Source organism: Callithrix jacchus, chromosome 2, assembly GCF_049354715.1.
Source record: "Callithrix jacchus isolate 240 chromosome 2, calJac240_pri, whole genome shotgun sequence".
Taxonomy (NCBI): Eukaryota; Metazoa; Chordata; class Mammalia; order Primates; family Cebidae; genus Callithrix; species Callithrix jacchus.
The window spans coordinates 62,449,650-62,471,550 of NC_133503.1; the positions used below are offsets into that span (position 1 = coordinate 62,449,650).

At 40.6% G+C, this 21,901-nt stretch overlaps 1 protein-coding gene and 1 long non-coding RNA gene across 2 annotated transcripts in view; one reads left to right on the plus strand and one right to left on the minus strand.

Moving 5' to 3' along the window:
* Positions 1-2,206: 2,206 nt before the first annotated feature.
* C2H5orf58 (chromosome 2 C5orf58 homolog) overlaps positions 2,207-21,901 on the plus strand; it is a 42,847-nt gene continuing 23,152 nt past the window's right edge. The window contains exon 1 of the transcript XR_013531978.1: positions 2,207-2,225. The gene's annotated coding sequence lies outside the window, so the exon portion shown is untranslated. The remainder of the gene's footprint in view (positions 2,226-21,901) is intronic.
* On the minus strand, positions 3,234-5,813 carry LOC103790990 (uncharacterized). The gene is made up of 3 exons (XR_617354.5): positions 5,726-5,813; positions 4,572-4,626; positions 3,234-3,311 (listed from the first exon to the last, which is right to left on the minus strand). It is a non-coding gene; the product is annotated as an uncharacterized LOC103790990 (long non-coding RNA).

The following is a 21,901-nucleotide window of genomic DNA, read 5'->3' on the forward strand; positions in this document are numbered from 1 at the left end:
TCTTTTAATGAAAAATTAGCTTTTCTTTCTGGCAAGATCTTAGGGTGAGGTTTAGAACAAATTTCAATTAGGCATAGAAAGTAAATGCAGTGTCTGGTTGGGGTAGAATCATTGGTTTTGGAATTAGATCAATGCGGGTTCAAATCCCAGCTCTGCCATATTTGTGAAAGCATGACTTGCAGATAGGTGACCACAAACACCACAGCCATAATCAGCCATAATGATGGTAATGTCTCTCATGCTGAGGTAGGACTATTTCCAAAGCACCTAGCTCAGCCCCTTTATGCTCAAGCTTCATTTAATCTTCACGAAAGGTACCCCAAGAGGCAGTTTACATTGATAGAAGAGGTAACTGAGGCTCGGGCCCCATATGGTTAAGAAATTGAGATGAGTTTAAGAATGAAGATGAAGTGGTTTGAAGCTGGAACTCCTAGACACTCTGACATATTGTTGGGTAATTATTGCTATTACTCTTGACAGACTAACCTCTTGGATAAGACCTTGTAATTTATATAATGCAGAATCTTATCTTCCTAACTGGACTGTGATTTCTTTGATTAAAGTGTTTGCAATCTCCTTCATCTCTGTATTTCTCACCCCCCCAGTGGAAAGTGATTTGCACATTAGAGGTTCATGAACTATCAATTGAACTGACATAAGGGTGCTTTGGAAAACCTGCAGCTTTGGTTTTGCAACAGCAGACCCCTCTTTCCCTGTCTACTTGTCTTTTAGACAAATCATCTTAAATATGATGGATGCTTTATAAAGGTAAACATATCAAATGCAGAAAATTCAGAAACTTAAAGAAGAAGAAAATGATTTATAATTCTACTACCCAAAGGTATGGTTTTGTCTGATTTCCTTCCAGTCTGCCTATGCAGAGATTTATGTTATTGCTCTTTACAAATGTGTATATTTGCACATCAGGAGTGGAAAAAAACCTGAAAAATAATATAAGTTACTCAGAAATTACTCAGAACATCACAACCAACAGTTAGCTGTTGTTAATGTTCTGACACACGTTGACTTGACTTCACGTTTCAACCTGAGGAAGCCTAATTGTGAAGGTGTTTGTTCAGTTATTTTAAAATCTGACGTTGAATATGGGAAGTGTAGGACTTTTGATTTATTCTTAATGGCTGCATGATATTCCACTGTGTGGCCGAATCAAAAATCATTTAACCAGTTCCAAGCTGCTGGGCATGCAGGTTGTTTTCAGTCAGTTACTTTATACATACCAGTGAAATAAACATCCCTGCTGCCCCTGCTAAAGGATACTCTGGTCACTGACCAGGGGTAGAGGTAACTGGGGCAGCCCCACGTGGCTCTCAGACTTCAAAATCTGGGTTTCTTCGGTCTTCCACTATTGTTCTTTTCGGTAGAGGTCTGTACCCCCTGTGCCTCTGAGCCCATCCAATGCACTGGATTCATCTGGAGGAGCAGGTTTCTGGCATGGAGTTAACTTTGTGGGTTCCCCTAGGAATCTCCTGCAACTTTTCTAGTGTGTTGGCTTCTTATTTCTCTTGTAGGTGGACACACAAGAATAGAGTGCAAAAAATAGAAAAAAGAGATTTTTTAAAACTAATTTATGCACATAAAAAACATCCCAACAGTTTAGAGAGAGCAAAAAAGAAAAAAGTCATCTCTCTCTCTCTCTCTCTCTCTCTCTCTCTCTCTCTCTCTCTCTCTCTCTCTCTCTTCCCCAGATGCCTTATTTCCTTCCTAGAGGCAGCTGTTGTCCACAGTTTCTCCTGTTTTCTTCCAGAATTGTCTGCAGTCACCTCTCTATCTATCCACACAATCATCTCTATCCACCAATTCATTTGCTCAGCTCTTTTTTTCTTTTTATGTATATAACTAGCTATTGATCCACCCAGCCATCTATCTGTAGAAAAATCAGGAATGTTTAAATGAATGGTTATCACGAATACAGCAGTTCAGAGGAGGTTTTAGGAGTCAGGAACCTGGTCCCCAGCCCAGTCACCAACCCACTTTGTAATTTTGGCCAAGAGGCTCTGCTGCTCTCAGCCTGGTTCCCTCTGTGTACAATGAGGCTGACCACACTCCCAGGGGGCGGCGAATGTGCCCTGGAAAGTGAAGACATGGAGCTGATGGAAAGTCCCATGCAAGGTCTGCTCTCCACTCAGGCCTGCAGTGAGGGAAGACCCACCGTAGTTTTCTACCAAAATGAGGGGAACAGAAGAGGGCAAAGAGAAGCAAAGAAGGTAAGGGAGTATACTCCGGCACCCCCACTACCTGGTGGAAGGGATAGGGTGATCTTTCATAAACATTAGCTCATATGTTTTCAGGGAGATAAGGTGTTTAGTAAACGTTGTTGGAGGAGGACCTGGCCAGGAGAGCCACCCGCATGACCACCACCAGGACACACGGCTGCCTGCTCGGACTGGCTTCGGGGGCCTCTAGCTCGGCTTGCCCAAAATACAGGAACCAGCAAGTGGAGCTGACTCTATTTAGTGTAAATAGAGGCAAATGCTCTTGTGCTGAAGGACAAAGAGGTTGTGCAGGGAGAGGGACGGCAGCCTCCTCAGGTCAGGAGTCAGGGTCTGTGAGTACTGGGGCCCAGTATTTCCATGTGGGGTTCAGCTCTCTGGAGCTGGGCTTGCCTCAGGGGCTCTGTGTAGCACAACTCCACAGGGAGACATTGACATAAAATACCATGAAATGGTGCCCCCCGGAGTTGTGTGGCAGGGTACCTGGTGCAGGCACAAGGAAGTGGTCACCACTTGCTTACAGAGCTGACCCTCTGGGATCCTAGGAAACTTGAGTTGGCCACCAGGTCCCCTACCCTCCACCATTTACCCTCCCTTCAGCCACAGGAGGGCCCTGGGTGGCATCAGGTTGGCACTGGGCAGTAATCGTGTACTCTTCCTTATCATAGCAAGACTTCCCTTCATTCCCACACAGCCAGGTCAAGGGTGGCAGTGGCACCATATGCCTTCCCTGAGCCAGCCCTCTCTGGACCCTTGCCAGGGAGCAGAAATGTCACAAACGTACAAATCTGGGCTCAACGAGGAATGTCTTTGCTAACTCTCAGGGGCTTTAGGCATGGACAATGGACCAGATCTCATCCCATTTTCTTTTCCAATTAATGTTCTTGACTTGTTAACCAATGAGGAAATTCTACCATGGATTTGAAAAAATCATGATTGAAATTGAAATTGAAATTTTTGCATTTAACAAATTAACACAACACATACTCACCCAAACACTGACTTGGCAATGGTATTGAGTCTGAACTGGAAGGCCTTCATGAATGTTAGTTCCAGGATAAATTTCTCTCTGGCACTATTCTGTCAAAGAAAGTGAGAAGTTAGTGGTGATGTACTCCTCACTGGAGGCATATAAGCAGAATGGATACCACTGAGGGGAATCACTGCATAGGCCTCAGGCCGTCTGGGAAATGTGAACTGCAGGACATCTCTAGCACCAAGGCATATTTGGTTCTAAATCTAGTTGTAGAGAGGTTCTGGCTGGGTGCGATGGCTCACGCCTATAATCCCAGCTCTTTGGGAGGCAGAGACGGGTGGATCACCTGAGGTCAGGAGTTCAAGACCAGCTTGGCCAACATGGCGAAACCCTGTCCCTACTAAAAATACAGAAAATTAGCTGAGCATGGCAGTGCACACCTGTAATTCCAGCTGCTCAGGAGGCTGAGACAAGAGAATTGCTTAAACCCAGGAGGCAGCATTTGCAGTGAGCCGAGATCACACCACTGCACTCCAGCAGCCTGGACGATGAGAGCAAGACTCTATCTCAAAAACAAACAAACAAAAAAAGAAAGGTCCTTTTTGCTGACTTAGGTGTGAGCAGAGGCAGAGTCTGGGAGGTACCCCAGTCTGAGCAGCTTTTCTGGAACTGCATGGTGTTTGATGACATGGATTGAAAATCCAATTTCCAGCCCAGTGCCAATTTGAGGTTAAAGGATATATTTTACATTTGTCAATGAGTTTTGCTTTTCTGAGCCTCGGTTTCCTCATCTGTAAAATGGGAGAAACATTTCCTGATTTGTGAGGCTGTGGTAAAAACTAAATAAGATAGTGTATGTCCAGGCAAACTCAGATTCAGGCACACAGGTAGCACTCATATGTGTGGCTGAGAGGTGTGAACTGAACTAAAACACTACATCAAAACAGATACAGAGCTGGGCACGGTGGTGCATGCCTGCAATTGCAGCTACTCAGGAGAATGAGGCGAGAGGATCCCTTGAGCCCAGGAGCTTGAGTTCAGCCTGGCCAACATAGAGAGACTCCATCTTTAAAATAAAATAATTAATTAAAGAAAAACAGATGTGGGGAGAAGCTCTCTCTGGCTTTCCCTCTGGGCTCCAATTCCACACTAGAATCCATACCTGGCAGCCCTTTTTGCTCTGAACTCAAATGCCTCGCCTTACTCTGGCAGTATTAGAACCCAGGCTTGGGTTCTGGGAGATGACGACAGGTAAGTGACCTCCCCTGGGGCTTTGCTGTAGCTTCCAAACACATACAGATAGACAGACAGTATCCTCATAATAATAACTACAATTTGTATGGCTCTTATTATTTGCTACTTACTTTCTGTGTGCCCATAGGCAAGATACTTAACCTCTCTGAGCCTCAGATTCCTTATCTAGAAACCAGAGAAAATAATAATGCTTATTCAGAAAGTGATTGTGAAAATAAAATTAGCTCATACATATAAAACAGAACAGTGCTTGATGCGCAGTAAATTCAAAATGTAAATATAATCAACACCATAAATACATGGAAACAGTATAAAATTAGTTGTTATTTGCCAGGCACTGTGCTATAAGCATATGCATGATTCTCAGAACAACCTTCAAGGTATCTACTATGATTATAATTCTCATACAACAGTTGAATAAACTGAAAAGTGAAGTAAATGTTGCCCTCGACCACTTGGCCAATAATTGGCACATCCGAAATTCGAAATCGATTGTCTTATTCCAAAACCAAGCTCTTAACTTTTATGTGCTCATCAGTGTGGAAGCAAGAGATTAGCAAATATTACTTATACCCCCTCCTTCATTAGTTAAAAAATAAACAACCACCACTGCAATGATGCCAGCAACTACTGATCTCAACTCCATAGGAACCCTCTCAAGCTACAAGCAGATGGCATCGATCCTGACTTTGCTGCTCTGAAATCCCTCAAGAGAGCCCCACATCAGGGGTCCTGAGTTTGCAGACAGTCATTAGAGACATCCTCGTTTGGGAAACAGCTGCCCGCCACCCTGATTTCACAGCTGGGGAAACAGGGCCTGGAGAGGAGATTCATTCATCTGGTCCCTCCGTTTTATGCCACTCCTTCCTCCTGCCCGTAACACCGCACCACGGAGCTTTGTCTCTCGGGGTCTGTTCATCTCAAATCCTTTTTCTGATTAGCTTGCTGTGCTGACTGCCACCGAGGTTCTCATCAGAGCCCTCACAGGGCCTTGGTTGTTTAAAAATTCTGTTAATTCAAGAAGTCCCTGCCACTGCTCCTGCCAGCACCAGGCTCACCCCTCTTTGGCTTTTGCATTCTTTGCTTCCTAATCCCATTTCTGGGGCTTAATTATGATTACACAGCTTTATTATGTAGAATTGATTTTAAGTAATGGCCCTAATTAAGAGTGAATTTTAATTAAGCTTAATTCAGAGCCTGCCTCCGATTGCCAAAGATTTGCAGCCTGAGAAGAGGAAAGGCTCTGCCAGTACACAAAACTCACACGCAACTTTGATCTTCACGCTGCTGGGCTGCAGAAACCAGATGGGTTTATACTATTTTCTGGCCTCAGGGTGCATTTCTTCACCAGGATGCAGTGCGTATGAGTTCTAGTCCACCTTCTCCTTCCACCCAGAGGCAAACTTGGAGCCCTGGCAATAAAAAAACAGAAGTAGGGAGCCTGCACCTTTGGGGTGAATATCATCCACACCACTCACCCTATTTTAGAAAATGAAGCTAGTCTACTTTCCTCCAACTGCTCATGAACCCATTCCACAGATGAGAAAACCAAAGAAGGCCAAGATACACACATGCAGTGAGGGCAGTGGAAAGACTGGAAATCAGCTCTGTTCCCCATGCCTCCACCCACTCTGTTCCAACACAGCCTTCCAGTAAGTGGCAATCATCTCTGATTTTGGCAGAAATCAACCTCCTTGAATTTCCTGCCTGACTACCTAAGCTACTGCTTCCCCGACTTCAGTGGCTCATATGCTGTGAAGGTGGGTCATCTGCATAAAAATGAAAAACATCTCCAACCAACTTGTTTTCAAATGAAAATTTTATCTTACCTTTAAAACTGCTATAAAGCAAAAGTTATCATAAAAATGTTAAAAAGGAAAAAAACAATGTTATTAAATCCAAATCAGAAACTATTGCCTTCTAAAGCCCTAAGAGTAAGGCTTGATCTGTCTTTAAAAAACAGAGATGAGGAGATAGTTCGACACAACAGCACCAAACTGAGACTTTGTCCCTAAGATAATTGGAAAGACTGAAAAAGAGTTGGAAAGACAATCATTGTGTCACTATGTGATACAGTGTTATTTGAAGTCGTGTCCAGGTGCCACCTAAAATCGACTCTCCTTTGTTCAACACTTTCAGGGACATGAATCTAAACCAGTTTAGCACAGGGTTCCAGGTCTTTTTGCCTCTGAGTAATAACAGCCCTCAACTGCCCCACAGATGACAAGATTCTGGGCAGAAATTCAGCTCTCCTAACCCCAGCCCTGGCCCAAGGACAAGGTATGGGCATTCCATCAGTGTTTCAAATAAAAACACAGTGAAATCAACATGTTCTCCAAGACTGCTGGTGGAGGCTATTCATCTGCCGAGAAGGTTCGTGGCCGTCCAGGTCCTGAATGCCATTGCCACACTAGAATGTCTTATGATTCTGAAGTTCCTACCCTAGAAAATCACCCACTAAGAAGCCAAGCTCTGAAAACGTTTTGACTTTTCTAGAGGGAAATGGAAAGTGAAAACTGGAATTCAATTACCTTGAAAATAAAAGAGGCAATTTCACTCACAAATGTTATACTTAAAAGCTCGATATGAAACAGGCATTCAAATAAGTCTCAGGCTAAGTTAAAAGAAAAAGGGGAAAAAGAGAAAATCATGTATTAATCCTCTTCCCTCTACCCCTTCTGACTGAGTGAGTCTTCCTTAGACTCAAAAAAGATAAATGGACTTGAAACACGATTAAATAAGCATTTTGTGACTTTAATAATCCAAGCCACAGAAGTTATCTATTAAAAGTTGGGTATTTAGAAGACCCATTTGGTTAACCTAACCAGTCTAGTGACACAGAAACCAGCGCGCGTGTGGTGTTCTTCTGAGCAGAGCTGAAGCAGGGACTCCCTATTTTTCTCCCAAGGATTTTGGGGTAAAGTTATCACCAGACCCTTCAGTTAGCCAAAAACTCTGAGACACCCAATATACTCCCACTTTCTACATATAGGAAACGTCACTAAAAGAGAGGAAAAGATGATAGCCTTGACTGAAATAGAAAGGCGTTACAGACACTGACCCCAAACAACTCATCAGACATCATCATCCCATTGTAACCACAACACACTCATTCTTTCTTTAAATGTTCATTCCTGCTACGTCAAGGCAAGCCGTAGAAGTGGTTTTGTGACCACCATGATGGTTTCCCAAGGCAAATTTAGACAGCCTATTTTCTTCTCCCACAAAAAACGACACCCAGACTCTCCAGTGGTTGAATTCCTATTCCACAAGTTACCAGCTGTGAAACTTGTGCCCCAGTTTCCCCATCTGTAAAATGGAGATAACAGTAGCACCTACCTCACAGGACTGTTGTGAATATTAAATGAGATGGTGCTTAGCACAATGCATGGCACATAGCAAGCACTTGGTGGCCAATCAATGGTAAACATTAACCCTGGCTCGAGCTTACTGCTACGGTTTATCTTAGCAGCTCCTGACTTGTCTTTTAAGAAAAAATGTTCCTATGCTCAGAAGTATTCAGAAAACCTACAGCAAGGTGGTGAGAGACTTGACTCTTCAAGCCTCCGAGGTGTTTTTCTGTCCTCCTTCTAGTTTTCTGCCCATCACATTGGCCAAAGAGCTCTAGCCAGAGCTGAAGCAAGTGCTGATCACTTTCCTGAAAACCTGGCTGGCGGAGATGAGACCATCTCCACCAGCACAGGGAAGAGGTGTGTATTCACACAGCTTCCTCTTGGAAATCCATTTTGACTGTAGATCCAAAGAAAATCCTCGAGGCTCCTTGTGCACATGCCAAAATCTGCACACATGTATGCATTTCCTCCTCTCTATGCATCTCTCCTGCACATCTGGCCAAAATCAATCCCTGGAGGTAGCATCTTGCACATGTAGCTGTCCGGCCCTATGATAAAATGTGTTGTTTCTCTCTGAGTGAAGCTTAATACACCTCGGCCTGGGGATTTATACTAAGCAATAAAATCCACAGAATAGAGAAATGCAAATAGATTGTAGAATATAATATTATCATTGTCAACATAAAAGACTTGTTTACTGCCCCCCAAAAGAAAATACACCATAGTGTCATTTGTTTCATGGAATGCAAAAAGGGTTTCAACAACTAACAGGGCATGTTTCTGAGCAAAATATGCCCCGTATATGATGTTGGAATACATATTGTCAGTGGCCACTCATGTGTCTGTGTTCTTGCAAACAAACCTGTGGAACTGAGTCACGGAAGGTCACTTCCAGCCACCTCTCTGAGCCACATGGCACCTACTGAGCCCTGTTAACAAACAAACCAGACAATATAGGCTTAATAGAAGGGGAGGCCCTCTGAGGCAGATCATACTCCATCAGCACATCTTGGGATGAGGTGTTCGAGCAGTTGCTGACTTGGCTTCTTGAGAAACTAAAGAGAGTTGTGGTGGAGGCTGAATAAATGGATGGTCCATGTTGCTTTGGGCAAAGGGAAAACTTAAATAGAAGATGCAGCAGAGCATGTGGAAGGTGACAACTCCATCTTTTCTCTTGGAGATATCCCTCAACTCCCCCAAATGCTCAATATATCCTGTTGTTTTGTGTAGGGATTTGGGTATGAATCAGACCCAGTCACAGCAATTGTTTCATTTCTGTCTAGGAGGGCAAAATCTAAGTTTATAAAGCTTTAAACAGCCATAATTACCTGAATGACATTTTATGTGAAAAATATATTCTAACTAGTTCTCCCAATAGCCCTAGGAAATATACCCTGGGTATTATTATAGCCCATTTACAAGTGAGAAAACCGAGGCTTGAGAGGGGTGAAGTGCATTATCCATGGTCGCCTAGCCACCTGGAGGGTGGTTCCAGAGGCCTCGGTCCTGAGCCCCATCCTGTCCTGCTTAAGCTTACATCAGGGAAGCCCTTATGTGACCCATGCTGGGTGCTCTGTCATGGGGACATCTTGACAGTTTGATAGGTTTTATCACTTCTACTTTACAGATGAGGAAACTGATCCTTAAAAGAGGAAAAGCATCTGCCCAAGTCACACAGATGTATATGGCTTGACTGGATTCGAACACCTGACTCCCGGGGTACAAAGGAGAGCTTGAGGGTATCATGGTTATCCCCTTTACAGACAACCACACTGCCTATCACTGGGTGAGTTTTATAGATTTCAGCAACTACATTAGTAATCTCATTTTGCATCCACAAATTTCTATTTTTTTTTCCCTGCAGCTCGATTGGATAGGGAATGTCCTGTATGTTTGAAAAGATAGTTCAGAAAGGAGCCTTTGGCAATCCCCAGGGTTTCTGTACCCAGGATGGATTGGATCATGACAACCAGCTGCAATCAAAGAAGGAAAAAGGAAACCCTATCTTAGAGTGGAAGCTGTTTTCTTGCTTCAGGGATCAAATGTCATGACCCCTGTAACTCAGTCCTAACGCATCCTTCCCAGACACTCTTGAGCTCTCACAATGCATGCTCCAAGTCATGATAGGGCTCAAGGCCTTCACTGGGCTTCATTATCACAGGGTGAAGAGGACGCATTTATTGAAGCAACGGATATTGGTGACCAATGAAATTGATGATCACCATGACCTAGGCTGTGGGTTCAGTGGAGAGTAACACAGGCATCTTCCCTAATCTAACTGAGGCTTACAGATAGTGAAGGAAACAGAAAAGAATCAGATAAACAGATAGGCCAGGCCAGAGAGTGCTAAGAAGACATTAAAACAGAGAGGTCGACATTAGATGCAGAGCCCAGGGAAGGCTTCCTTGGAGAGGTGACACTGAGCAGAGGCCTGCCTGGCCCTGGAAAGACCTTGGGACACATTCCAGGCAGGAGGGTGCTGAGCCCTGGAGAGCTCTGTTTTGGGTAGTCACTCTCATCAGAGTTTCCATGATGACACAAAGGTCACGTGGATGCCAGAGTCTAATTTCAATCAACAATGAATCACGGCCATGCTAGGCACACCAACACCCAACTCCCCAAACCTCCACCGCACCCACCACACCTACAAGGGCAGTTTGTTTGACCAACAGAGAAAAGATTATTCCAAAATGCACTTGGTAAAAACATCTACAGGGAGGGCGAAGTTCCCAGTTTTCTCTTTAAAGAGCTATCATCTTTGGATGGGCAGAACTTCTCAAAGGATAGCACCTCTTGTAAGGATTTTGCTCCTGGAGTTAATGTCCACAAAGTGCATATTTCCCTTTTGAAGATTCTATATGAAAGGGACACTGATAAGGGAAATGGAGGCCTTATTGCTGAGAAGCTAGTCAGTATTTGCAAGAGGAAATGAAACGAGCATTGACTGCACAATTCCATGCGCCAGCATTGAGCTGGATGCCTTACCTAGGTTACCTCCTTCAACCCCAGGAAGAAGGTATTAAAAGCCCACTTACACAACTGAGGACATTGGGTCTCTGAGAGGCAAAGCAACTTTCACAAGGTTATACAGCAAGTAAGTGACAGAACCAGAACGAATTACATTTGTTACATGAATCAAATGTGGTGATTACTTACTAGGTTCCAGGCACCTTGTTTGGTGCCTTTGGACTCTGAGAAGTCATTGACTTCTCACTGCATTTCGTTATATTCCTATTCCCATCTAGCAGATGGGAAGACTGAGGTTCAGGGAGGTGAAGTAGCTTGCCTGTGGTTGTTCAGCTCTGAGGTCATAAAGCCAGGATTGAAACCACATATGTCTGATGCCCTCTTTTTTCAGAGAGGCTGATGTCAAGAGTGGGAATGATGGAAATGTTCCATACTAGAGGAGATTAATGAGACATGACTACTAAATGCAAAGCCTGATCACAGACTGGAAACTGTACAAAAGGAGAAAATGCTGTAAAGCATGTTTCGCAGTCAACTGACAAAATTGGAATGTAAATCGTAGATCAGATAAAAGGAGTTGCATCAATTTTGAATTTAGGCTGTTGATAACCCTACTGTGATTATGTGAGAGAATATCTTTATCCCCAGGAAACTCATAGTATTTGGGGATGAAAGACTACGATGTATGCGACTTCTTTATATGTCTCAGAGAAATAAGTTGTGTGTGTGCACGTGTGTGTGCCAAGAGAGAAAGAACAGACGGGATAAAATGTTAACAATAGATTAAGCATATGCTTACTTTTCTGTAAGTTTGAAATTATTTGCAAATAAAAATGTTTAAAAGAGAAGGAGAAAGAGAGAGAGAATTGCCAGCTGTTGAATAATGAGCTTGTGAGTACTTCCTGAGTACTACTTCAAGGTTGGTTCACCTCTGCGTCCCAATTCTTCCCCTCTGTCTGAAATTTCACCATCACAAATCCACTCTTTCAGATTCGCCTGTCTTTAAATGCATATGCCATTATTTGTCATGCACATCTTAATAGATGGAGCTTGAAGTGTTTTTATTAATTGCTAACTGAGATGCTATTCCCGAGTAAATCTGCTTAATGAGGAGAGAAGAGTATTTGTGGTATGAAGTGATGCCAAGTGCAGGGCATCCCTGAGAGAGCTGCGCTCAGCAGCCATGGCACAGCATGGAAAGTCACTGGGTACTAAAAGATGCCAATACTAGAGCTGTGGAGAGGAGGAAGGGGGAAACAGAAAAAAGAGCAGACTATTATGGACAACCTTCACCTGTCAAGCCACGAAGGGCTCATCCAAACATCCCTGTCACGGGCAGGAGTTCACATCTTTTTTTTGTTTGTTTGTTTGTTTAATCTCCTCTGACAAGATATCATTTCTCTGAAATATGAACATATAGCCTTAAAAAATGAATAGCAAATGTTGCTTCAATGGTTACTAAGCCCATTATCACCCTGTATTTGTCTATTGGGTTAATCTTGCCAGTTATAGAAAAAAAAATAAACATAGATAAGAAATAACAGTATACCTATATAGTAGCAAAAATTAAAAATAAGGATAATATTTAATATTGATGAAGATGTTTTTACTTGTTAAGAAGCAGACTGAAAAGTTTTGATTTTACTCATTGTGGAGGAAATGGAATAAAATGAGTGATGATTGGGCCCGATGGCTCACGCCTGTAATCCCAGCACTTTGGGAGGCTGAGGCAGGCAGATCACCTGATATCAGGAGTTTGAGATCAGCCTGGCCAACATGGTGAAACCCCATCTCTACTAAAAATACAAAAATTAGCTGGGCATGATGACAGGTGCCTGTAATCCCAGCTACTCGGCAGTCTGAGGCAGAAGAATCACTTGAGCCTGGGAGGCAGAGGTTGCAGTGAGCTGAGATCATGCCACTGCACTCCAGCCTGGGCAACAGAGCGAGACTCCATCTCAATAAACAAATAAATAAATAAAATGAGTAATAATTTTCGGTAAATGAACTAACAAAAAGTAAAGGTAATGATAACCTGTGGCATTATGGAGGTGCATTCTTTCAATGCCATGCAGGTGAATAAATAAGAGCTTCTGGGACGGCAAGTGATGATATGTCTTAGGAACTGTAAAAATGTTCACATTAGTCAGCATGATAGAATTAGCCAAAGTCATTGAAATGAAAAAAGCAAACAGTTAAATACATGAAAATGTGCATTCTAGCATTATGTTCTTTAAAAATCTGGAAAATAACCTAAATGTCCAAAAATAGGACAAAAGTAAATTATGACAGACAGTTGATGGGGTATTAAAATAACAACTACAGTGAATATGCTTGTTATAGAGTGATTTATGTACCCCAAAATTCACATGTGGAAGTCTTAACTCTCATTGTGACTATATTTGGAGTAGGGAAGTAATTAAGCTTACATGAGTCCATGGAGTGGAGCCTTGATTCCATAAGATTCGTGATCTTATAAGAAGAGACACTGGACAGCTTGTACTCTCTTTTTCTCTCTCCATGTAAGGACACAGCAGACAGGCAGCCATCTGAAAGCCAGGAAGAGCTTTCACATGGCCTGCCTCACCAGAAATTGGATTTTGGTCTTTCCAGTCTCCAGAACTGTGAAAAAATACATCTCTGTTTTTTAAGCCACCCAGCCTGTGATACATTGCTATGGCAGCAGATTAATAGAATGTTCTTATACTGAAATGTTAAGTGAAAAATAAAAAATCTTAACACAAAATGGTATCTGTGATATGCTTACAACAATAGAAGGAAATGGAAATTCAGGTTTCCTGAATTGCTCTTTCCATGATATGAATATCAGGTATAGTAACTGCCTAAAGAGTAATGGAAGTTCTCAGGCTCACCATCACTGACTAAGTGTCAAGTGCCAGGCATCGTGGTAAGTATTTTATGCACATTCTCTCACTTAATGAACCCAAACACCCTAAGGGACAGGTATGTCCCCATTTTAGACCCTCTGAACCCTGGACACAGAGAGGGTTGTCACTGGCCCTGAGTTCCTCAGTAAATAGATAATGAAGCCCAGGTTGGAATTAGGACTTGTCTGAGTCCAAAGCCCAAAATCTTCAATTCTATAAAAGCACAATATTTCCAACAAGTAAACAGTTTGTCTTCACAGCAGAAAAATAAGCCTGATAGAAATGGCTATTACAGTTTGCATTTTTCCCAAGATACCCACCCAATTTCCTCATCTTTACTCAATGTCCCAGGCACTGTTCTTATGTGGGAGGGCAGTAACCTTATTTTCTGGTGAAGTGTCTTTAGAAAGGCATTGCTGATAGTTCTCTGCCTTGGGACATCAGCTGCCTTTTGAGCAACCTAAGGAAATTTAGAAGTCATTTTCAATATAGCAGGTACTATCACTACCATCATCAAGCATTCTGACTTTCTCAGGGTGACCTCCTTAACAAATGGCCTGTCCCACCATCAGACCATAGCTTCTCATAAGCGGGTTGGAAAAGGCTGACATCTGTAGCTGATAGCTCTCAAGAGCTTCCCCCACCCACCAGAAATCCAGTGTTGTATAAACTCTCCCATTGCATATAAAGCCCCAGAATAATCTAGTCTTTAATTCTCTAGCTTCAGCTGTGGCTGCTCCTACCCCATCTCAAATCCAGATTGGACTACATTTCTTATATTTCCCTGTGTTTCATAGTAATCTCATTTTGGGGGTAAGTAATTTTCCTGTTCCCAGAATGTCCCTTGTCCTAACTCCAGTTTTTCCCACTAAGCTCTGGTGTGTCCCTTTTTGTCCCAACCTAAATGCCACATCCTCCAGGAAGCCTTCCCTGAATTTTAAGCCACTTCCTCCAGGAAGCCCTCCCTGAATTTTAAGCCACTTCCTCCAGGAAGCTTTCACCGAATCCTAAGCTAAGCTAGAGAGCCAGTGGGCTCTCCAGTCAGTCACCAATGTGTTAGCTTTGTCTGGGTTTTTCTTAATCTCCTTATAACGGCACATTTCTCTCCCTTGATAAGCTCTTTGTACTCCACAAGCAGGAACAATATCTTCTTCCCCCACTTTTTTCATGAGTGAATAAAGGAAAGAGCACCAAGGAATCATCTTAAGCTGAATTTCTGTCCTGGCTTCTGCAACCACATACACTGAAATTAAACTGAATTTCCACGTGAAAGCCCAACGAATGAGAATTTTGAGTCTGTAATGTGACAGGCAGTTTAGAAAACTAATTCAGATCTGAGTCAAACAGACCTAGTTTCAAACCCAAGAACTGCAACTCTCCGTGACTTTAAGCAAGTGACTTGGCTTCTCTATGCTTCAGTTTCCACTTCTGCAAAATACAGCTAAGCTTTATTTATTTATTACACTAAGCTGTCTCATAGTGCTATTTTGAGGATAAAGCAACATTAGACCCATGGAAATCTTAGCACTGTCACTGACCCTAGTAAACACTGGATAAATGTTTACCATAATGATTAGGATTTGCTATGCTATTATAATTATTAAAGCCATATTTTAAAAAGCTAAAGAATCAAGCACAGATGTTCAGAGGGCTGCTGCCATAGAAACCTGGCTGAACACATGAAGAGTAATTGACTCTTCAGCCAGATGTTGCATGTAACACAGCATCTGAGGGTCCTCATAAAGAATTTACCTCTACAAATAAAATTTTCGTTTCCTTTGTCAAGATCAAACTTGGTGAGGGAAAAAGTAAAGAATATCATTTCAAATTCCTGGTTCCCTAGCATTCAAAATATGACAGGTATGTTTTGCTAAATCTGGTCGGAAACATTGAATGAGGCAAGTTTATTCTTGGGTTTTGAAATTACCTTTTGAAAAAAAAAATCTGTGTGCCTGCCCACTATGCCACATTACCTCTGCATCCCTGGAAGAGGCCCAGGGATGAAGAAGTAAGGTGGCATAGTGGGCAGGCACACAGATTTCAGACCCCAGAGCCACAACTAGCTAGCCGCACCACCTTGGCAAATTACTTTACCTCTATTTGCCTCAGTTTCATCATCTGTAAAATGGGACTAATAAGAGCATCTACCTGAGAGGTTTTATAAGATAATTAAATGAGTTAGCATTTGTAAAATGAGCAGAAGAGAAAAGCATGTTAAGTGTTTGTGAAATAAAGTAAATAATGGAAGTGTGAGGCCAAGTCAAGCAAGAGAGAAAATTGTAGATCGCCACTTCAGAGCCTTGGGGATCATCCATGCATGTATTTATTTCTGTATTTTTGTTTCAAAAGTGTATGTTCAGAAGGGCAAGAAGGAAGCAGAAAGAAAATCCTTTTTATTCTGCTTGTGTCATCGGCAATTCCTGCGGGGAAGAAATCAATGAGAATTTGATAAACAGTTTGCAACCCTCTCTGACAAATCTCAAAAATTGATTCCACTAAGATTCCTTGACTTTCAAGTCCTCTATAAAAAAGACAAAAATAAATCTGGGTTTTTCTCTAAGGTAGAAGGTGAAATTGTATTATTTCTAGCAACAATGATACTTTTTAAAAAGGTAGAGCGGTTACATTTGTGCCAAAGCTACTTGATTTTATGAGAAGTTGTTCAAATGTAGACTATGGTAGCAGTACTCAAAATAATAAACAGCAGCAAGTACCGCACATTTACATGATGCTTTAAAGATTTCAAAACCTATGTGTATTTCCTAGTTGCCTCCCACATATGTGTCATCCCCCTGTTTTGTAGAATAAAAAGAAAGTGGCCTAGAGTTAGGTAACTTACATCATTCTATTCATAAGCAAGTGATTTCATGTTTCTGTGCCTCAGTTTCCCTGCCTATAGAATAGACAAGGTAGGAGTAATATTCCCCTAGTTCTGGTGTATTGTAAGTATTCAGTGAGCTAACCATGTAAAGCCCCTCGCATGGTGAGTGGCACATATTTTTAGTATTATTGCTTCACATAATAGATTCTAAAGATTAGATTATGAGACTAGAGTGTGAAAACCAAGTTACATGAAAGTGCTTTGAAATATCACATTGAAGAAATTTACTTTAAACGGGATACATATATTAAGGAATGTTTGTTCAATTTTTACATAGGATGATGATACTAAGGTTCTCTTTTTAAAACAGGCCCTTTCAGATTGCAGCCTTTAAATGCCATTAACCACTAAAATGAACCAGACAGCAAAGGAACCACCAAGGCCACCAGGTCTGTGACAAAAGGACTCAGAAGACAGCCTGGAGAGACTCCTATTGTCCAAAAATAGGACAACATGAGCCTCCGTAAAGATGGTAACTACAAAGAATTGAAAAATAACAACTGGGCTCAGATCCATGAGTTTACAAATGATGCTAAAAGATGAATCTTTTGGAAGATTCTAGAGACCCAGCTCATTATTTTCAAATCTATTATCCTTTTAAAGAGGGAAGAAGCAAGCATTTATTCTGCTCTTTCCATGTAAACTGTCCCTCTGCATAATCAAACAGTTAAATAGGAGATGCTGCTTTGTATGGGAGGATCCCAGCTAATAAAAGCAGAGGGAATGGTAGAATATCACCATTTTGTACACAGCTAATGAATGAATGGATCTAGTCAATGATCATCCATGTCTGTTCATGTCATCGTAGAGAGACAGTTGGTGCTTAGGAAGTAGAATTTCTCTTCAAAAGAACAAAATGCAGACTCTTGTCAAGCTTCCATATCTAATTGTCAAATTACAGAAAATGCAAGAAATAAAGGATTATGTCAAACAACACCACACAGATACAGGGAAAAAAATTAAAAGACTCTATGGTCAGGCATGGTGGCACATACCTGTAGACCCAGTTACTCAGGAAGCTGAGGCAGGAGGATGGTTTGAACCCAGGAATTTGAGGCTGCAATGACCATGATTGAGCCACTGCAGTCCAGCTTGGGCAGCAGAGTGAGACCCTGTCTCAAAAAAAAAAAATAATAATCTAAAAGACATTTGTCCAATGCAAGACATTTGACTCAGTTTCTTCTATTTAAAAAAATTGGAAAAGAAAAAGCAAGGAAGATATTTTTGTAGGTTAAGAGAGACAAATGTATACACACACACACACACACACACACACACACACACACATCAACCATTCAGAATATATGCATCTTATTTGGATACCAGTTAAAGCAATCTGGTTTTTTGTTTTCTTTTTTTAAGAAAAAAGGCAGGGAAATTTGAATACTCACTGGATATTTAATATAAAAGAAGTTACTCTTAATTTTTTAGATGTGAAAATTGTATTGGCTTTTTAAATTTTAATTGAGGTGAAATTCACAAAACATAAACTTAGCCATTTAAAAATAAACAATTCTGTGGCATATAGTACATTCAGAATGATATGCAACCACCACCTCTATCTAGTTTTAAAACATTTTCATCACCTTAAAAGGAAGCCTTAAGGTGCAATGTACACTATTTGAGTAACAGGTGCACTAAAATCTCAGAATTTACCACTATATAATTCATCCATGTAGCAACAACAACAACAACAACAACAACAACAAAAACACTTGTATCCTCAAAGCTATTGAAATCTTTTTATAAGACAGTCCCATATCCCTTAAGCAGTTGATCCCTATTCCCCTCCCTACTTCTGCTGCCAAGCACCAATCTGCATTCTGTCTCTATTTTGAATATTTCATCTGAGTGGATCATATAACATACAACCTTTATTCCTGGATCCTTTCAATTAGCACATTTTTGAGATTTATCTGTGTTGTAGCATGTCTCAGTACTTCACTTTTCTTCATGACTGAATACTCCACTGTATGTGCATGCCACAATTCGCTTATTCATTCATTCGTTTATGAACATATGGGTTGCTCCCATCTTTTAGCTATTGTGAATAATACTATTGTGAATATGAATATGTGTGTATATGTACTTGAGTACCTGTTTTCCATTGTTTTGGATATAAGCCTGGATGTAGAGTTGCTCCATAATTCTACATTTAACTTTCTAAGGAATCACCAAACTGCTTTCCTCAGCAGCTGTTCCATTTCCATTCCCATTAGCAGTGTACAAATATTTCCATTTTTCTTATTGTAACCATCCTAGTGTGTAAGAAGTGGTATCTCAGTGTGGTTTTGATTTCCATTTCTCTAATGACTAATAACATTGAGCATCTTTTCATGTGTTTGTTGGCCATTTAACATTGAGCATCTTTTCATGTGTTTGTTGGCCATTCTTGTATCTTTGGATAAATGTTGATTTAAGTTCTTTGCCCATTCTTAAAATTGGGTTGTTTGTCTTTTTATTATTGAGTTTAAGCGTTCTTTATATATTCTATGTGCAAGACTCTTATTATATATAGAATTTGCAAATATTATCTCCCATTCTGTAAGTTGTCTTTTCACTTTCTTGACGATATCTGATGCACAAACATTTTTAATTCATCAATGTATCTACTTTTTTTCTTTTTGGCTCATACTTTTGATGTCATATCTATAAGTCATTGCCAAAGCCAAGGTCATGGAGATTTACCCCTATGTTTTCTTCCATTTAATAGTATTAGCTTTTACTTTTATGTCGTTAATCCATTTTGAGTTAATTTTTGTATGTGGTGTGAGGTAGGGGTTCAATTTTATTATTTTACATGTGAATTATTTAATTTTCAGGGTCCTTATCTTCTGGGAGACATAAAGATATTTACAGATGAAGTGTCTAGAATTTATTTCAAAATAATCTATAAAAGAGAAGAATGTAACATAGGTAAAATAAAATTTCCTATAAAGTGATGATTGTTTAAGTCAGATAATAAGTAGATGGAGGTTCATTTCAGTAGTCTATATACTTTGGTATAAAATTTAAAATTTTCCTGCAACAAAATAAGAACTTCATATTTTAGAGAGATGTATTGAAATATTTACAGATAAAAATATATGATATCTGAAATTTGTTTCAAAATAATTTTGATGAGGGAGTTGGGGAAGATATAAATGAAACAAGATTGGTCATGAGTTGATAATTATTGAAGCTGTGGATTCATCATACTGATCTTTCTAATTTTTAGTATATGAAAGTTTTTCATAATAAAACTTTTTAAATGTAATACATAATTCACTGCCTAAGATTTTACTTGGTAAGAGGAAGAATCTTTCTTACTCTTATGAAATAAAGAGGAGACAGGCTGCAGAACAGTATTGGCAACTGGCATTTATTATTCTCAAGAACCAGCCAACATCATCACTGGATAAAAGGAATATGGGAGGTGAGCATTTGAATAATTCTTCTGGAAGAGAAAGGCAGGCAATATTTGAATGGGCCTTGAAGGATGAGCATACATTTTTGTCAAGATAGTAGAGGAATAGTGGTCTAGTTACAGGTTCTGGAGAGGTGAAAAGCTTAGAATGCTTGAGAAGAATGAGAAGCTGGGTGTAACAGGAGTCCAGGGAATTAGGCAATGAACAATTAGAGATAATCTTTGATTCTCATGCTAAGGATGGATTTTCAAGTAAGCCAGAGTTACAAGAAAATTGGTGGTCCATGGGCTAATGTAGTAGCCTTTGGCCTATTAGTGTGTGTGTTTTAATTGACCCAACACTAAAATTAAAAAAAAATTTCAGGAGACTTTAATATCTGAATGTCTAAATTTTTCGAAAAATTGGAAAATACAGCAACATAGAGCCTGAATCTCCCATGCAAACACTGACCCAAGCTGAAGGGTGGTGGCCATCTTTAGATGGACTGGGCCTCCTTTAGTTCATCCAGCTCTCCCAGCCTCTATCCCATGCCCCACAGCATGCCCAGTTATGGGTCTATTAATCACCATTGTTTAGCTGGAGGGTTTTTTTTTTTCAGAATAAAGGAACGTTTACCTGTAACTCTATCAATAGTAAGAAAATGAAATGTAGACACAGAAGTCTGAGTGTCTCAATAAAATATTTGAGAGAACACATTTCTCTGTGGCAGTAAAGACAGTTCTATTTCCATCTGTTTAATATACAGAGTGTAACAGTGTGAGACAAATACAACTTACTGAAGATGCCAGAGTAACAACAAAAACAGCAACAATAATAATAACACCAACACTAACACCTACTGAGCAGCCTCAGCACTCCTCCTCCTCTCCCACCTCCCACCCCCCACTGTAGTCTGGTGAGAGAAGTGGAATTCAAATTCAGTCGAAGGGTCCCTTGAGGTATTAGGGTTCTATTTCTCTACTTCTCACCTTTATCCATAAACATGAACGACTTCCCTTTATGCCAGTAATGCAAGAGAGGACAACTGACTAGCCCACACTCCAAAAGCCAGCCAAAGACAAAAAGAATACTCAGGGTTTCAAACTTTGGAGTATTAGTCAATAGATTTCTGTTCGTACTTGCACAATTCCTGCCACAAGAAACTTACTGCCCTTCAAACTTCCAAGTGAACTGAGCTCTCAAATGCAAGTAGGCTGTCTCCTTATTAAGGAAACAGCGTCCCCTGCTGTCACTCCTGACTACAGAGTGACATCCAGCAAATCCAGACAATCCAGATTTGTTTTATGTATTATCTGAGCTGTATCAATATTGGATTTACACCCCTTCGCTACACCTCTGGAAAGAAGTCCACCTGGGTCACTGTTCATTGATTTTGTTCATTCAATTTATTTCAAATGAACGTGGTGTTGAGAATTTGGGGATACCATCTGCTGTATTATTATTACTAATAATAACAACAATTAGCAATTAGAAAACCAGGTATTGTGCCAAGCACTTATATGCATTGTTTTATTTAAATATCTCAACAATAAAATTATTATATCTATTTTATGGATTAAGAAACTAGAAACATTGATCCCTTGACACAATTACTTTTATTGAATAATGTGATATTTATTCACACAACACACTTGTATTGCGCCCCTGCTGCATATCAGGTTTAGAGGCACAAGGATGAATGAGGCATTGCCTTTGCCTTCGTAAAGTTATAACCGAGGAAGGAGGGAGAACAAGAGGAGAAAAAACTAACTTTGATTGAACATCTGGTCTGTGCCACTATGCCTGGTGTTTATAATTGGGCAATTTCATCTCATTCTCTGACAATCCTCAGAGGTAGGTTTTTATGTATTCATTTTACAGATGAGAAAAACTGAGGCTCAGAGGGTTCAAATGACTTGCCTAAGGTTACACAGCTGTTGGTAGAGCAACTGGAATTTAAATTCA